This window comes from Somniosus microcephalus, chromosome 2, assembly GCF_052327205.1.
Source record: "Somniosus microcephalus isolate GS21.2 chromosome 2, FLI_Smic_1.0, whole genome shotgun sequence".
NCBI classification, from domain to species: Eukaryota; Metazoa; Chordata; class Chondrichthyes; order Squaliformes; family Somniosidae; genus Somniosus; species Somniosus microcephalus.
The window spans coordinates 325656283-325671202 of NC_140988.1; the positions used below are offsets into that span (position 1 = coordinate 325656283).

General features: G+C 39.1%; 1 protein-coding gene across 13 annotated transcripts in view; it reads left to right on the forward strand.

Annotated features, from left to right (window-relative positions):
* Positions 1-14920, forward strand: part of tcf4 (transcription factor 4) — a 679628-nt gene that overhangs the window by 506984 nt on the left and 157724 nt on the right. The window lies entirely within an intron of this gene.

A 14920-nucleotide genomic window follows, 5' to 3' on the forward strand; every position in this document is an offset into this window, starting at 1 on the left:
TTTGCTTCAAAAGCTGCTTTTCTTCCTGTGTACGTGCATCTCCCTTCCCTGAAGGACCAGTCTATTACAGACCCTGTTTTAAATTGTAATTACAAGATAGCCACTTGAATTCTTTGTAATTAGATAAGACAGCAAAAATAGAATGAGGTTTTTTTTTCAACTTTTTGCAGAAATTTTGAATCATATTAAAATATGAACAGCTCCTAAACAGCGTTGTACGACATTGGAATCATCTAGATTATCACTGTTTCCCTGACCACAAAATAATGACACTAAAATACTGGAGTTAATTTTTTTTAAATGACATCAGGTAACTTGGAATTTTCATTGTTAAATTAAAAGAAAAGTAACGTATTACGGCAACAGTATGGGACTGCGCCCACTGCAGTAGACACGATCCTTGGTTCTCAGCTAGTGGTAAAACAAACTTCTTTTTTTTTTAAAGTTACGTGAGTGTTATAACGGGATGGCGATACTGTAGGCTTTCAGTAAACACAGATCTCCCCTTTGTACATGAACTTGACAATCAGATTTTTGTGCATAATACAGCGGGCATTGTTCTGGCTCCGCAGCAACGTTGCGCCGGGCTTGATATCGTGCCAAACATCTTGCGGAGATTGTTTATGCCGTGTGCTGACCGCTGAAAGCACAGGGTAAAGTTTTTATTCACGAGAATTGCGCTTTTTAAAAAAAAAAGAAATTCCTTTTATTCTTATCTTCAAAATTCTTTCAAGATGTGTTTTAGAAAATAGTGCTGGAGAGCATTTTTGTTTCTTATTTAATGCTTTATTTGTGAGGTTGGACGAAACATCGCGCACTAGTGACAAGCAAAACAACTCTTCAGGTTCTGTGGAGTCTCCCGACTGATTTTGGCAACAGATAGCTCTAGGCAGAGAAGGTGGAAAAAATCAGAATAATGAATAAACAAAGGAAAAACAAAAGGCTACACAGCAACCTAATTACGAGGCATCGCCGTTATTTAAATTAGAGAGCAAGGAATGCAATCACTATTGTTATGCATATTCATCCTTTTAAAAGTAATTTTGTGTATTTGATTTAATTTTTTGTCATCTCTGGCTGTGGCCGTACCATAATTTTATATAGTTTATTCTAGCTTTTTTTTCATAGTTACTTTTTCAAAGAATGTTTGAGGTAGTCTGATTTAATTGGAGTCGTTTTGTTGGAAGCAAAGTAAAACTGCATCCTAATTAGAATTACACGCTAAAGTTTTTTTTCTTACCCCTTTTAATTTGAGAAACAAATGTTGGGCGATTGAATTTCTTTTGAAACTACTGAATTAAAATTGTAAAAGTGCAAGGGTAAAAAAAAATGAGGAAATGAACAGGTACATTTGCTCAAATTGAACGTGATTGTGACAAGCACTGCAAATGGGAAAATAAATGGAGAACGCTGGTTGACAAAAAAATTTAAATGTAGCATTGCAAAAGCCATTAAAGAACCAAACAATTTGTATAACACTCAGGAAACACTTCAGTTTTAGTAACTTTTTTTTTCGGTGACGCTTTTGTTTACAAACAGAGCAGAGAAAATAAGAACCTGGATTTGTTTTTTTTAATTGGCATTGCGTTTCCTATATAGCTTTTAAATAGTTGACATATTCTAAATGCACAGTATTCTGCTTCCTGGCGCTTAACTTAATTTTCCAAATACATTTTCTGATGGGAGGGGGTGGTGGGGGTTATGTTGAGGTAAATTCAGCATTGCAGAAGAGGATAGTTATCTTTGACAGCAAGGTGCCAAAATATGCTACAAAATACAGCATAATTTAAATAAAATGGTTATTCTTCCCTCCAAAAAACAGGAACAGAAGGTTTGTTGGTCATGTGTTAACTTCTTTTTGCATGACTTCCAGCGCATGTAAATTGTGCTTGTTTAAATATTTTTTGCAATGAGACCAATTTATTGACTGCAGTGATTTTTCGAGAAACAAATCTGGTCACTCTTTAAAACTCAAGTGGTGAATAATAATCATTTTTATTTTTGCCTACTGAATAGCTCAAAATGCAAAAGGATCCTGAAATAAAAGCAGGAACATGTCAAAAAATTAAAACAATTATTTACTAACCTTGTAGATGCAGAAAACTGTGGCATTAAAACAGCAGGACTGAAATACATTCTAGTTGGAGGGTGGGAAGGAAGAGTTCTAATGTTGACGTCATAAATCATATTTTCAGTGTTGAACTCGAATGTCTGCATGTTTACGACTGATTCTAAGTGATTACAGCAAAAGGTCCAGATTTCAGAAGTGATTTTGTTTCTGAAGCCAGATTTTAATGTCGGGCATTTCTATTCAGCAAATCGTTCTAGAGCCCAGGCGTATGGGTTCCTCCGCTTCCCAAATGGCTTTAGCAATCCTCATTATTCTTACTTTAATGTGCTGTGTGAGTTATGTCCATTTTGTGACCTGATTAATGCAGGACTGACCAAATTAATGCACATGAAGTGATAATATTAAATCGTTATTTGCTATCATGTGCTAAGCCCCAAAATTGTAAAGTTGCTAGGTAGGAAAGAATATTCTGAGTAGATCCAGACAATAAGTGACAGTATTATCATCATTTGTGGTCAGTTTGAGAAACTATTGTACTAGTTCTGACATAGTGTAATTCATTTATGTTGTGATTGCTTAAAGAGGGTGTATAGTAATATGAGTATTTTAATTTGGAAATATTGTTGTATCCATTTTTGTATAGAGAGGAATCATGTTTGCACTTCATGAAAAATGCATTAAATAAATTCTTTAATTTTTATTTGTTTTTGTGCATTTTAATTTTCATCATGATTTCACAGAATGGAATCAGAGGTTTATTATTTATATAAGAATTTGATGGCCTGCAAGGTGCAAATACTTAAATATGGTAATTTATCAAATTAACTTGAGAGTGGGGACAAGGGTTGTAAGAGGAAACTCTTAAATAGGCTTGGGGTTTTTGCTGAAGTGACTGGCAAGATGACCTATGTTACCAACAGAACCATTTTCTGCTTCCTTCACCCATTTCAGTCAGCATTTGGTATCCGTGCATCGCTCAAATGTGTAAAGTGTTGAATTTGCACTGATTCAATTATGTTGTAATCAGAAAATTATGCATGTAGTTTGAAATGTAAGGAAATGTGTCATTGTTACCTGGGGTTTTAAGCCTTAATGTGAGTATCACATTTTAAAATGTATGCTACTCAAGTACTTTAGTGTGACTGCTATTATTGTTGCTGCATATGGCTTGACATCTTTATACCAGTTCAGAGATTAATGTATCTCAGCATTGCTGTAGTTACAAAAACAAAACCCTCGTCGATCATTGTACTAAAGTATAACTTTTAAACTGCAGTTGAACGTCTAGCTGCCATTTTTACATTTTTTATGTATAAAAAATTGCAGGTGCAGCATTTTGGAAAGTAGGTACCCATTTTTTTTTTAGAATTTAATTGAGCTCAAGTTATCCCTCAAACTCCAAAGTTATTTTTCAAATGTAAATTTTGCTCATCTACTCAAAGAAAACTACAAGTTATTTGTGTGTGGGTATACGAATATGTGCCTGTAGATGTTAGGCAATATTATTTAAAAGAATCTGAATTGAATGTTAGTAACTTGGATCATATTATTACATGTATCAGGAGTCATAACCCTTTGAATTGGACTTCATAATATTTAATGTTCTAAAAAGAAAGTTGTAGAATTAATACGTGCATATTTGAAAAATACTTCACTGGACATTTCAAGAAAATATATAAAATGGGTGAACTCTAGGATAAGTAGAAATATTACTTCTCTCCCTCCCCCTATATATAAGTACACGCACACACACGCACACAAACAGTGCTCTAAGACTGATAATGAAGTGGTGTAAAAAATGAATTAAATTCACATTTCACCTCACATCTTCAAGCAATGCTTAGTTTTCAAATTTCTCAAAAGCATTAATCTATGTTTAAAGTGGACTGTCCTGAAATCAATATTATGACAGTAGCATCACAAAATAAATCTCTTTTTTTAGTGTCTTCCAGTGCATGATTGTTAATGTACTTAGTAGAAATAATTTGTATATATAAATTATATGTGTGTATCCAGCACTTCTGAGCTATGTAATGATTGATGAGTAAGAAAACTTAAGACTTGTCCCCAAACATTTTAATTTATTTCAACGTTTAATTGTTTCACTAATTTGTTTCTCTGTCAGCCTGAACAAGATCCAATAAATGCAAACACAAAAATCGATCTCTCGGTAGTGAGCCCACTAAAAATAGCCAAAAAGTTTCCCCTAGTTGTTTGTTTATAAAGTTTATCATAATTTTACTGTGTTGCCTAGAATGAATTTTTTTTCTCTCTCTCTCTTAAAGCCAGTTTTATTGTTTTAGTGATAAATCAGTACATGAAAATTTCCTATACCCAGAAGAAATGAAAGCTAATGAAAACTAAATCTGAGCTGATGTGGCATAAGCAGCACTCTGGGGATGGGTGGAGGGGGGAGGGGTGGAGCAGAATCAGGGACCAGTCAGACTCCAGCTATTCAACAAAAGCTCCTTCTGCAAGTCTCTTATTTTTCCACAACATGATCATGATTATGTCAACTGTATTTTGCCAAAGCAAATCTCATTGCAGTGTAGTGCATTGTAAAACTCAAAAAGCATTATTAAGTAATGTTCTTGTCAAGTTCTAAGTGCTTAATGGAGAATCATCTTAAGTACAGTATCTACAAGATAGTAACATAGTATCACACTGCAAAACAAAAAAAAACACCAATAACATGCTGGTTCCTGTCATGATGTGACATGTGTTTTAGTCATGGTGCGTGTATCATGTTTGTGTTCAATGCAAAAGGCTAATGTCTCTTAAGATGTTAAAGCATTAACAATGTACCCCCCACTTGTGTATAATGGTTGCAGACAAACCACTACAAAATTGAGTAGATTTTCAAAGTAACTGAACCATCTTGTTCCTTGTTCTTGCTCTAAGTAAGCCACCCTACACATTCTTCCTCCTCCCTGCATTCTCACTATGTTGAAATCTTGACTCATTCTTTCCTGGTACCTACCTCTCTCGGTCTTCCCATCCTCCTACAATCTGTAAGCTTTTAAAACTCAAACTGGACCAAATCTAATCACTACTACTTAGTTCTTATTTCATCCACTCTTCTACTCTTTCCAACATTGGTGGTGTCCTACATTGCTTGCCTTGGGTTCAATAAATTAAATATAAACAAATAAATCTTTTTGACCCCAGACATAATAATGACAGTGGAACAATTCAAAGGCCTATCTCCATTTTGGTTTATTCCTGCTCAGATTTTATAAGATCAAATCTCAAGCTTTAAAAGAATGAAGTCTAAAATAAGAAGCTCCAATTTCCATAACTTACAAACCTTCCAAATAAAAGATATTTTCTTTTTCATATTTTACCATTATTAAAAACATTTATATAAGAATGGTTGATTGAAACTTTAAGAACGTGGTGTGACGCGTCAGTGCGCAGAGTGCTTGGGATCTTTTTCTACGAGGCTATCCATTAGGTTAGGCCATTGTGCTTGCTGTAACCTAAGCATGTGGGAGTCTTCAGGGATGGTATGGTTCAGAAAGTTGTGGGTTCAAGCCCCACTCCAGGACGTGAGCACATAATCTAGGCGAGTGTAACAGAAAATGCTGGAAATACTCAGCAGGCCAGGCAGCATCCGTGGAGAGAGAAACAGAGTTAAAGTTTCAGGTCTGGGACCCTTCACCAGAACTGGAAAAAGCTGGAAATATAACAGATATTAAGCAGGTGCAGAGACATTGGGGGGGTTAGGAGGGGAGGAAGGAATTGAAGGAACATACTGTGAAAATGTTGCAAATGGGAATGGCAAAATCATACAGCATGAAAAATGGGGGCAGGGATTAACTCTGTTTCTCTCTCCACGGATGCTGCCTGGCCTGCTGAGTATTTCCAGCATTATCTGTTGTTATTTCAGATTTCCAGCATCCGCAGTATTTTGCTATTGTACCTAGGCTAGTGTGTTGCATTGTCAAAGGTGTGTCCTTCAGATGACACATTAAAACAAGACCCCTTCTTCGTGTTACAGTTGTTCAGGTAGACCAGTAATCCAGTGCCAAATATTCCTGTCTTTATTTTGAAGTAGTATGACCATTACTCCTTTGACCCTCCTTCTCTTGTTCCTTCTGAGTTCTAAATACACCATCATTCACGTTCTTTCTCCTCCTATCCTACAGGAGTCTACAGACTTTTTAAAATCCAAAATTGGCGTCAGCTAATCAGTACCTACTTGTTGCACCCCTTTGCCTCCCCCCCCACCCCACCCCGTTTCTTAACCTTGATGGTGCCCTGAACTTTAGCCTTTCACCTTGGTTCAATTTTTAAAAATTAATATTTACCAGCTTCTCCGGTACTGAAATATTTCAGTAATAACTAAGATATTGAAGGCTCTTAGCTCAGTTCATCTACCTCGGCTCCTCTGCTGAAACTCTCATCCATGCCTTTGCCACCTCCAGACTCGATTATTCCAATGCTCTCCTGGCTGACTCTCCCATTCTCCACCCTCTAGAAATGCAGCTCATCCAAAATTCTTGCTGCCATTACCCTCACCCGCACCAAGTTCCACTCGCCCATCATCCCTGTGTTCAGTGATCTAGATTGGCTCCTGGTCCCTCAACAACTTAGATATAAAGTTATCACCTTCATGTTCAAGTCCCCTCGTGACTGCACCTCTCCCAATCTATGTAACCTCCTCTTGCCCTACAACCCTCTGAGAACTCTGCATTCCTCCAACTCTTGTTGCATCCTCCTCTCCCTTCGCCCCACCATTGCTAGCTGTACCTTAGCCGTCCAGGCCCTAAGCTCTGGAATTCCTGCTCTAAACTTCTCCGCCTCTCCACTTCTCTGTCCTCCTTTAAGACTTTCCTTAAAATCTACTTTTTTGACCAAGCTTTTGGCTTAGTGTCCATTTTTGTCTGAAGCGCCTTGGGACGTTTTGTACATTAAAAGTGCTATATAAATGCAAGTTGTTGTTGTTGACTAGTTTCATAGATGCCAGTGAGATATGGATGGCCAGCAGTGGTGAAATGTTACCCCAACAAGAGACAGTGTCTTAAGGAGAAGGACCTCACTCCATTATAAGAAAAATAACATGGTTGAGCGGAGGACTGAGTCACAAGTCTAACGCAGGTTTAGGATTCTAAATCAGAGCATGGCACCGTCGTTGAAACTTTGAGATGGCCATTTGATTTTAGACTTTCCCACCCATCATTATTGTTTAGAATTGAAATTTATATCATCAGTATCACCAAGAATGTTACTGGTGCCACTTTAAGAAAGAAAGAACTTGAATTGAATTGACCTCAGGACATACCAAAGCACTTCACAGCCAATTAATTACCTTGAAGTATGGTTATACAGCAGCCAATTTGCACACAACAAGGTCCCACAAACAGCAATGAGATAAATGACCAATTATCGCAACTTGTTTTTATTTGTTCCTGGGATGTGGGCATCGCTGGCAAGGCCAGCATTTACTGTCCATCCCTGATTGCCCTTGAGAAGGTGGTGGTGAGTCGCTTTCTTGAACCGCTGCAGTCCCTGTGGTGAAGGTACTCCCAACAGTGCTGTTAGGAGGCAGTTCCAGGATTTTGACCCAGCGACGATGAAGGATCGGCGATATATTTCCAAGTCAGGATGGTGTGTAATTTGGAGGGGATCTTGCAGGTGATGGTGTTCCCATGCGCCTGCTGCCCTTGTCCTTCGAGGTGGTCGAGGGTGCGGGTTTGGGAGGTGCTGCCAAAGAAGCCTTGGCGAGTTGCTGCAGTGCATCTTGTAGATGGTATTTACTGCAGCCACGGTGCGCCGGTGGTGGAGGGAGTGAATGCTTAAGGTGGTGGATGGGGTGCCAATCAAGCGGGCTGTTTTGTCCTGGATGGTGTCGAGCTTCTTGAGTGTTGTTGGAGCTGCACTCATCCAGGCAAGTGGAGAGTATTCCATCACACTCCTGACTTGTGCCTTGTAGATTGTGGAAAGGCTTTGGGGAGTCAGGAGGTGAGACACTCGCTACAGAATACCCAGCCTCTGACCTGCTCTTGTAGCTACAGTATTTATGTGGCTGGTCCAGTTAAGTTTCTTAACCCTGAGGATATTGATGTTGGGGGATTCAGCGATGGTAATGCCATTGAATGTCATGGGGAGGTGGTTAGACTGTCGCTTGTTGGAGATAGTCATTGCCTGGCAGTTGTGTGGCATGAATGTTACTTGCCACTTATAAGCCAAGCCTGGATGTTGTTCAGGTCTTGCTACATGCGGGATTGCTTCATAACCTGAGGAGTTGCGAATGGAACTGAACACTGTGCAATCATCAGCAAACATCCCCACTTCTGAGCCTATGATGGAGGGAAGGTCATTGATGAAGCAGCTGAAGATGGTTGGGCCTAGGACACTGCCCTGAGGAACTCCTGCAGCGATGTCCTGGGGCTGAGATGATTGACCTCCAACAGCTACAACAATCTTCCTTTGTGCTAGGTATGACTCCAGCCAGTGGAGTGTTTTCCACCTGATTCCCATTGACTTCAATTTTACTAGGGCTCCTTGAGGCCACACTCGATCAAATGTTGCCTTGATGTCAAGGGCAGTCACTCTCACCTCACCTCTGGAATTCAGCTCTTTTGTCCATGTTTGGACCGAGGCTGTAATGAGGTCTGGAGCCAAGTGGTCCTGGCGGAACCCAAACTGAGCATCGGTGAGCAGGTTATTGGTGAGTAAATGCCGCTTGAAAGCACTGTTGACGACACCTTCCATCACTTTGCTGATGATTGAGAGTAGACTGATGGGGCGATAATTGTCCGGATTGGATTTGTCCTGCTTTTTGTGGACAGGACATACCTGTGCAGTTTTCCACATTGTCGGGTAGCTGCCAGTGTTGTAGTTGTACTGGAACAGCTTGGCTGGAGGCCAAGTCGTGTTGGTTGAGGGATAACTGTTGGCTGGGACAATGGGAGAACTACTCTGCTCTTCAAATAGTGCCATGGGATCTTTTACGTCCACCTGAGAGGGCAGACAGGATCTCGGTTTATCTTATCCAAAAGACGGCACCTGCGACAGTGCATAACTAACTCAGTACTGCACTGGTGTGTCAGCCAAGATCATGTGCTCAAGTCCTGGAGTGGGGCTTGATACCATGTGCTTCTGACTCTGAGGCAAGAGTGCTACCACTGAGCCAAGGCTAACACCGTTTTACCATTCAGTACATTTATTCCACTCCTGCCACTGGGTATTTGACTTTGCTGCAGTCAGCCTGTGAAACAGACATTTTGTACAATGATATCATGATTTGGTGTTTGAGTGCTGCAATCAATCCAGTATCTTATCCCAGACTGCCTCTGAGCTGCAATTTTAAAACATAAAAATACTCAAGAGTAAGGAAAGATAGGTAAGTGGCAACTCTCTTTGCAGCAGTTCGGATGTGTGAATGTTCTGATGAACCAGTTCCCCTAATATGGTGATTGTTTCACACAAGTTCATTGAGGCTGGTTTCATTTGAACCACAAACTGACTACTCAGTTTTGAAAATGTTAATACAGTGGGGCTGCTATTTTTAGCCAATTTGAAAAAACTCAGTAACAATAAGAAAGGAAGAATATAAACTTTTCTTCTTTATGCAGCACCATTCATGAGCTCAGGACGACTCAAAATGCTTCACAACCAAAGTATTTTTGAGCTGTAGTTACTGTTGTAGGAAACAAGGCAGCCAAGGTCCCACAAGCAGCAATGAGATAAAAGACTCGATAATCTGTTTTAGCAGTGTCACTTGATGGATAAATGTTGATTAGAACACCAGGAGAACTCCCCTGCTGTTCTTCGAATAGTGCCATGGGATCTTTAACGTCTGCTTGAGATTGCAGACAGGGCCTTGGTTTAATGTCTCATCTGAAAGATGGCACCTCGGACAGTGCAGCACTCTCTCAATACTGCATGGAAGTATCAGCCCAGATTGTGTACTTAAGGCTCTGAAGTGTGGCTTGAACCCATGACCTTTGACCCAGAGGCAAGTGGGCCACCACTGAGCTGACACTCAGCTGATGATACAACATAGCTGTATTTGCAGTGCACTGTTACATATGCGGTACTGGAATTGTACATCATCATTTTTAAAGTGCCATTTGCTAATACTGTAGAAATTTTATTTGCCATTTTTCAAAGTACATTTTTTTTTACTGCAGCATTTATTTGGCTCAAGCAGCAAAGCAAGAAAATGGGTGACAAATATGAAATAATATGTTGATAGTGTTGGATGGCTTGTGCTTGTAGCCCGTTAAGAAGAATTTTAGCCTTGTCTTATATTTCTAAAGACAAGTGGCAACGAGAAGATATGTAAAAGTAGCTGCCTTTCTGTCCCTTCTAGAGGGCTCTACCAAACTTTCTCTCTGCAGTGATGTCGCTGAGATTACGAACTCACTTCTGTGAGAATCTCACCTGTGACAACACTAACCTGCTGCGAAGTGTTGGTTCACTAACAACAACTTCCATTTATATAGCACTTTAATTAATGTAATAAAACGTCTCAAGGCACTTCACAGGAGCGATTACCAAGCCACCACTACTGTGCTGCCTTTTTCTTACTTCTCAAAAAAAGAAAAGAACACCTTACATAATGTGAACTGAATTGAAGTATAATTAAGTAGGACATTTAATCTTGAAACAAGCTGATGAAGCTTTCATGGTATAAAGAGATATCTCATATTGGAAAACCATCTACAGAAAATTCCTGTTTGCGTTTTGTGTATTTCCTTTACAAGTAGCTAGTAGAATCATTTTCACAACCATGCAAAGAGTGGCAAGGGAGTTCAGATTAATGCTGATATTTTTTAATACATGTATTATGTAATATATAATCTCTGTTCATCACATTTTACACTATTCGGAAGTACCAAAAGAAAGTTTTGTCTCAGGAAACCCATCCTTTTACACGAGTTGAAAAGGTTCTGGTTTTTCCCCTTGTTAAAGAAAAATAAAGGCAAGCTTGTAAAATGTAATTCTGTGCTTGAGCTCTCTATGTTACCATCCTAAATAAATGTGTGGCTTCAGTAATACAGGTGTAAATCAAATCATTAACAACTTTTCAGAGGGGGAAGTATAAAAAAAAATGTTGGAATATTGTGTACAATGGCAATTGTTCCCCACGGTTAAAAGTCCTTCAGTATTTCGAGACCATCAATGCAAAAAAAAGGCACAGCCTCAATACCACCTGAGCCATAAAGCACCAAGTGGAAGGTTTTCCTGTTGATTTGCTTTCCATTTCTAGCTCTAGGTGCATAGTCTGCAACTCCTCAGACTTCTCGTTATATGTGTACTTTTGACAGAAATGTGAGATAACATGAACACCCTGCTGGGTGAAAACATTAGTTTTGCACTATTCTTCCTGACAAATGATCAAGCTTTGGCTGTCACATCGTATCAGTGGCATGTGATATAATTATGTGCGTATCCATTAATTGATGGAAATTTACTAGCTTTTACAAAACATTGTTTTCTTGCCAGGCACTTTCCATTGCAGTTGCACTTGTATTTATTTCATAACTATACTAAGATTGTGAATAACACAACTCCAGTCCTTTAATTAAAAGAGAACACTTTGTGTGCCATGTACCACGATGACATTGAGTATGAAGCTGTGAACTGCCCGGCATTGTTGGATTGTTGTTTTATTTTATTTTTTTCACCTCCCAAGTAGCCTTTTTTTTTATTGTGGCAACTTTTGAATGGAATTCTTGGTTCTTTCTTCTTTTTTAAAACCGTGAGTTTATGTCCAGAGGGTGAGGCGAGTTTGTCATGTGTTCTGCACTCTCGTGTTTTATCGTGTCATCGGTCTTATTTCAGTTGGGATGGGAACTTCAACAGTATGTTGTATACGACCGCAAGAGAATATCTTTGTGATATGTCTTGTGTTTTGCCACAATTAAATTACAGCAGTAAAAACTTACGCGTTTCCCTCCGATTTTCAATCTTACAGTTAAAAAAGTACAGAGCTCTGTGAATGGCCTTTACTATAAATGGTTATTTTCATGGTTGCATTGTTTGTGCTAGGTCAGTTGTTTTGGCTACAACGATGTGATTTTATCATATACCAGCATGAAGTATTTTTTTAAAAATAATCCACCTTTGAAGCCATTTTACAAAATTGAACAGAAAAGGTTATGGTCAGCGTTTAACGACCTTTTGTTTTTTTCCATCTCAGCCAATATCTCAAGGACTTTTGTTGTAGAGGTAAATGCTGGTCACATTACTGGGGGGGTACTGGCAGGGAAGGGCTGCTGAGCCTGATACTGCATCAACACGCACACAATTGACACCGAATCATTCCGCAGTTTGTCCAAGTTTCTATTAATGTTATTTCAGCTCCCATACAGTCATCTTCAGTAAAACCGATGACGTCAAAAATTGACCGAAAACTAAACCATGTTGACATTAATCGTTTATAACCTTCCCCGCCCAGCCCCTCTCCTGAAGGTGCCAGCTTACATTGGGTACAGCTCCACAGCTATCAGGCATTCTTCAACAGCGCATATTAGCAAGTGGTGGGAGGGGGAGGCAGATATCCTGTCACTATCACAACATGGTATATTTATTCACTCAACCATCAGGGAACATAACTTTGAGTTTTAAAAGATATCCTGATGATAGGATTGTTCAAGTGAAAATGTCAAGGGGAGGAGAGGCTGCTAAGTGAAATATATTTAGTTATATCTATATGTTCTCTAACCCCTACAATATTTAGGTCAAAATTAATGCGCTATATACGTGCGTGTGTGTGTGTGTTTATAAACTACATGATTACTGTACATACCCTTTAATTTATTGGCCCAGAAATTCGGGTCGGAGGCTTCCTGCGGATGCAAGCCTCCGACCTGCACTTACCTAGCGCGCCGGCCGTTGAGCTGTGGGCCCGCGTGGGATTCCGATCCTGGGCCTCCTCCAACTGCTGGCGCGCAGTGCTTGCGTATCCCAGGGGCGCAGTTAGTTTGAAGCGTCCCCTGGGATCACGTGGGCCATGGAGAGCCAATCGTAGCAGGGAATCTCTATTCATAGATTTGACAGGAAGACCTGTCAAATCTATGATGAGTTCAGCCCCAAAACATAACTAAAACTTCAAATAAATTTTTTAAAAATCACATTTTTAAAATAACTATAAATTACATAAAATAACTATTTTAAACAATAATTTAAATTTTTGAAAAAATTAATTACAGTTTTTTGCGGGGCTAAAAATAAACTTACCTTTCTTTAAAGTATTTAAAAATAATAAACCTGTGGAAAAAATGTTTTAATTTTACTTAATTCACCACTTACCTTGTTAAAAGCAGGCCTTGCGACTGCTTTTTAAAAGCGTAGCTCCTGGAGACTTACCCTCCCAGAGAAACCTGGAAAAAAAACGGAAGTTCCAGGCGTACGCGCTGACTCTCTGGCGCACGTGTTCGACCTGTGAACCCCTTCCTTTAAGGGAACGGAAGTTCCGGTTTCCCGTGCATGCGCAATGCATGCACGAAACCGGCACTTTTGTTGGGCCTACGCGTGAGTACCCAGCGCGTACTCACCCGTGGGGACCCGAATTTCTGGCCCAATGTGTTTATTCTCAATACATGCTGATGTGCCAGTATGGCTTTATCTGAATCCTGTCCTAATACAGCACTGGAGTATGAAGTTTTGGGTGCTCCTGTTGTTTTACCTAATGTGCTTTAATATTTGCAACTATTTAGCAACTGAATGGAGAGATACAAGATTAAATCTAACTGGCCTTGTGATAATAATTAATGGTTTGAAAACTAAACATCGTGAATTAAAAACAGAATGTGCACAACAGATCAGGCAGCATCGGAAAGAGAAAGGCAGTTTAATGTTTTACCTTGTGACCCTTCACAACTGCAGTTTATATTTCATTGTCTCATACCAATGCCAGTCTTATTATGAAATATGAGCCATCAACAGTGAAGTCCATTATTACACGGTCCTGTTATAGTGCTAAAGGCAATGCTTCAGTTACACCTGCCTCTTTCTTTTGTATGAATTGTAGAAATGCTTGTTTTTTGGATTATACGCCGTTGATGAAATTTCATTTTAACATACTGCAAAGTTTTTTTTTCATAAAACTGTTATAATGACAACGCAAAAGGAACCCAATTACCACTTGCGACTCTTACTGAGAACCACATTGATATGGTGGAGGACTCCTGAATGCAGCAAGAAACACTGGAATACTCCCAAACCATAAAAATGCTAACTATAAGATGGTGTATATTGATTGTATAAAATAACAAATAGCTAGGAGAAAATTACAAGGATATAAACCTAAACGTTGGGATTCAGGTGACTTGTAAATTGCTTGAGCTCTGTTCTTCATGGCTTATAACTTCGCCTGAGTCCCTAGGTGATGTTAGACTGCCTTGTAACTTTCTCCCACGTGGCTACTATTCTATATTATAGGTTTCTCGAATCGTACAAATCAGCCTCTTAGCAATAAAAGGGAAACAATGTACCATAAATCAGAGTCTAAATCATGTTTCCGTCTTAGTTGGGTTGTTTTCTACAAACCTCGTCTGTACGTTAATTGTTATAGTGACCTCTCGGGCTCAAACAGCTTTACCCCAGGGTGTCGAGAGGAAGTATAGCGACTGTCTGAATGCAAGTCTTAAAGAAGAATTCTGTATGAATCCTAACTGTCTGTGAATTATGTAATGACTGGAAACATTACCACGAGTTTTTACTGTGTTTAAAATTACTACTTTTTTTGTTTGGTTCTCTTGTAATTAAAGAGTTTTTTTTAATGAATAAATGCCTGTTACAAGGCATTTAAATTTGGAAAATCTGTTTCACCTGTTATGGAGACAAAATAAATTAGTACTGAAAAACAATAGGAGAAATTCCATCCCCTGTCTT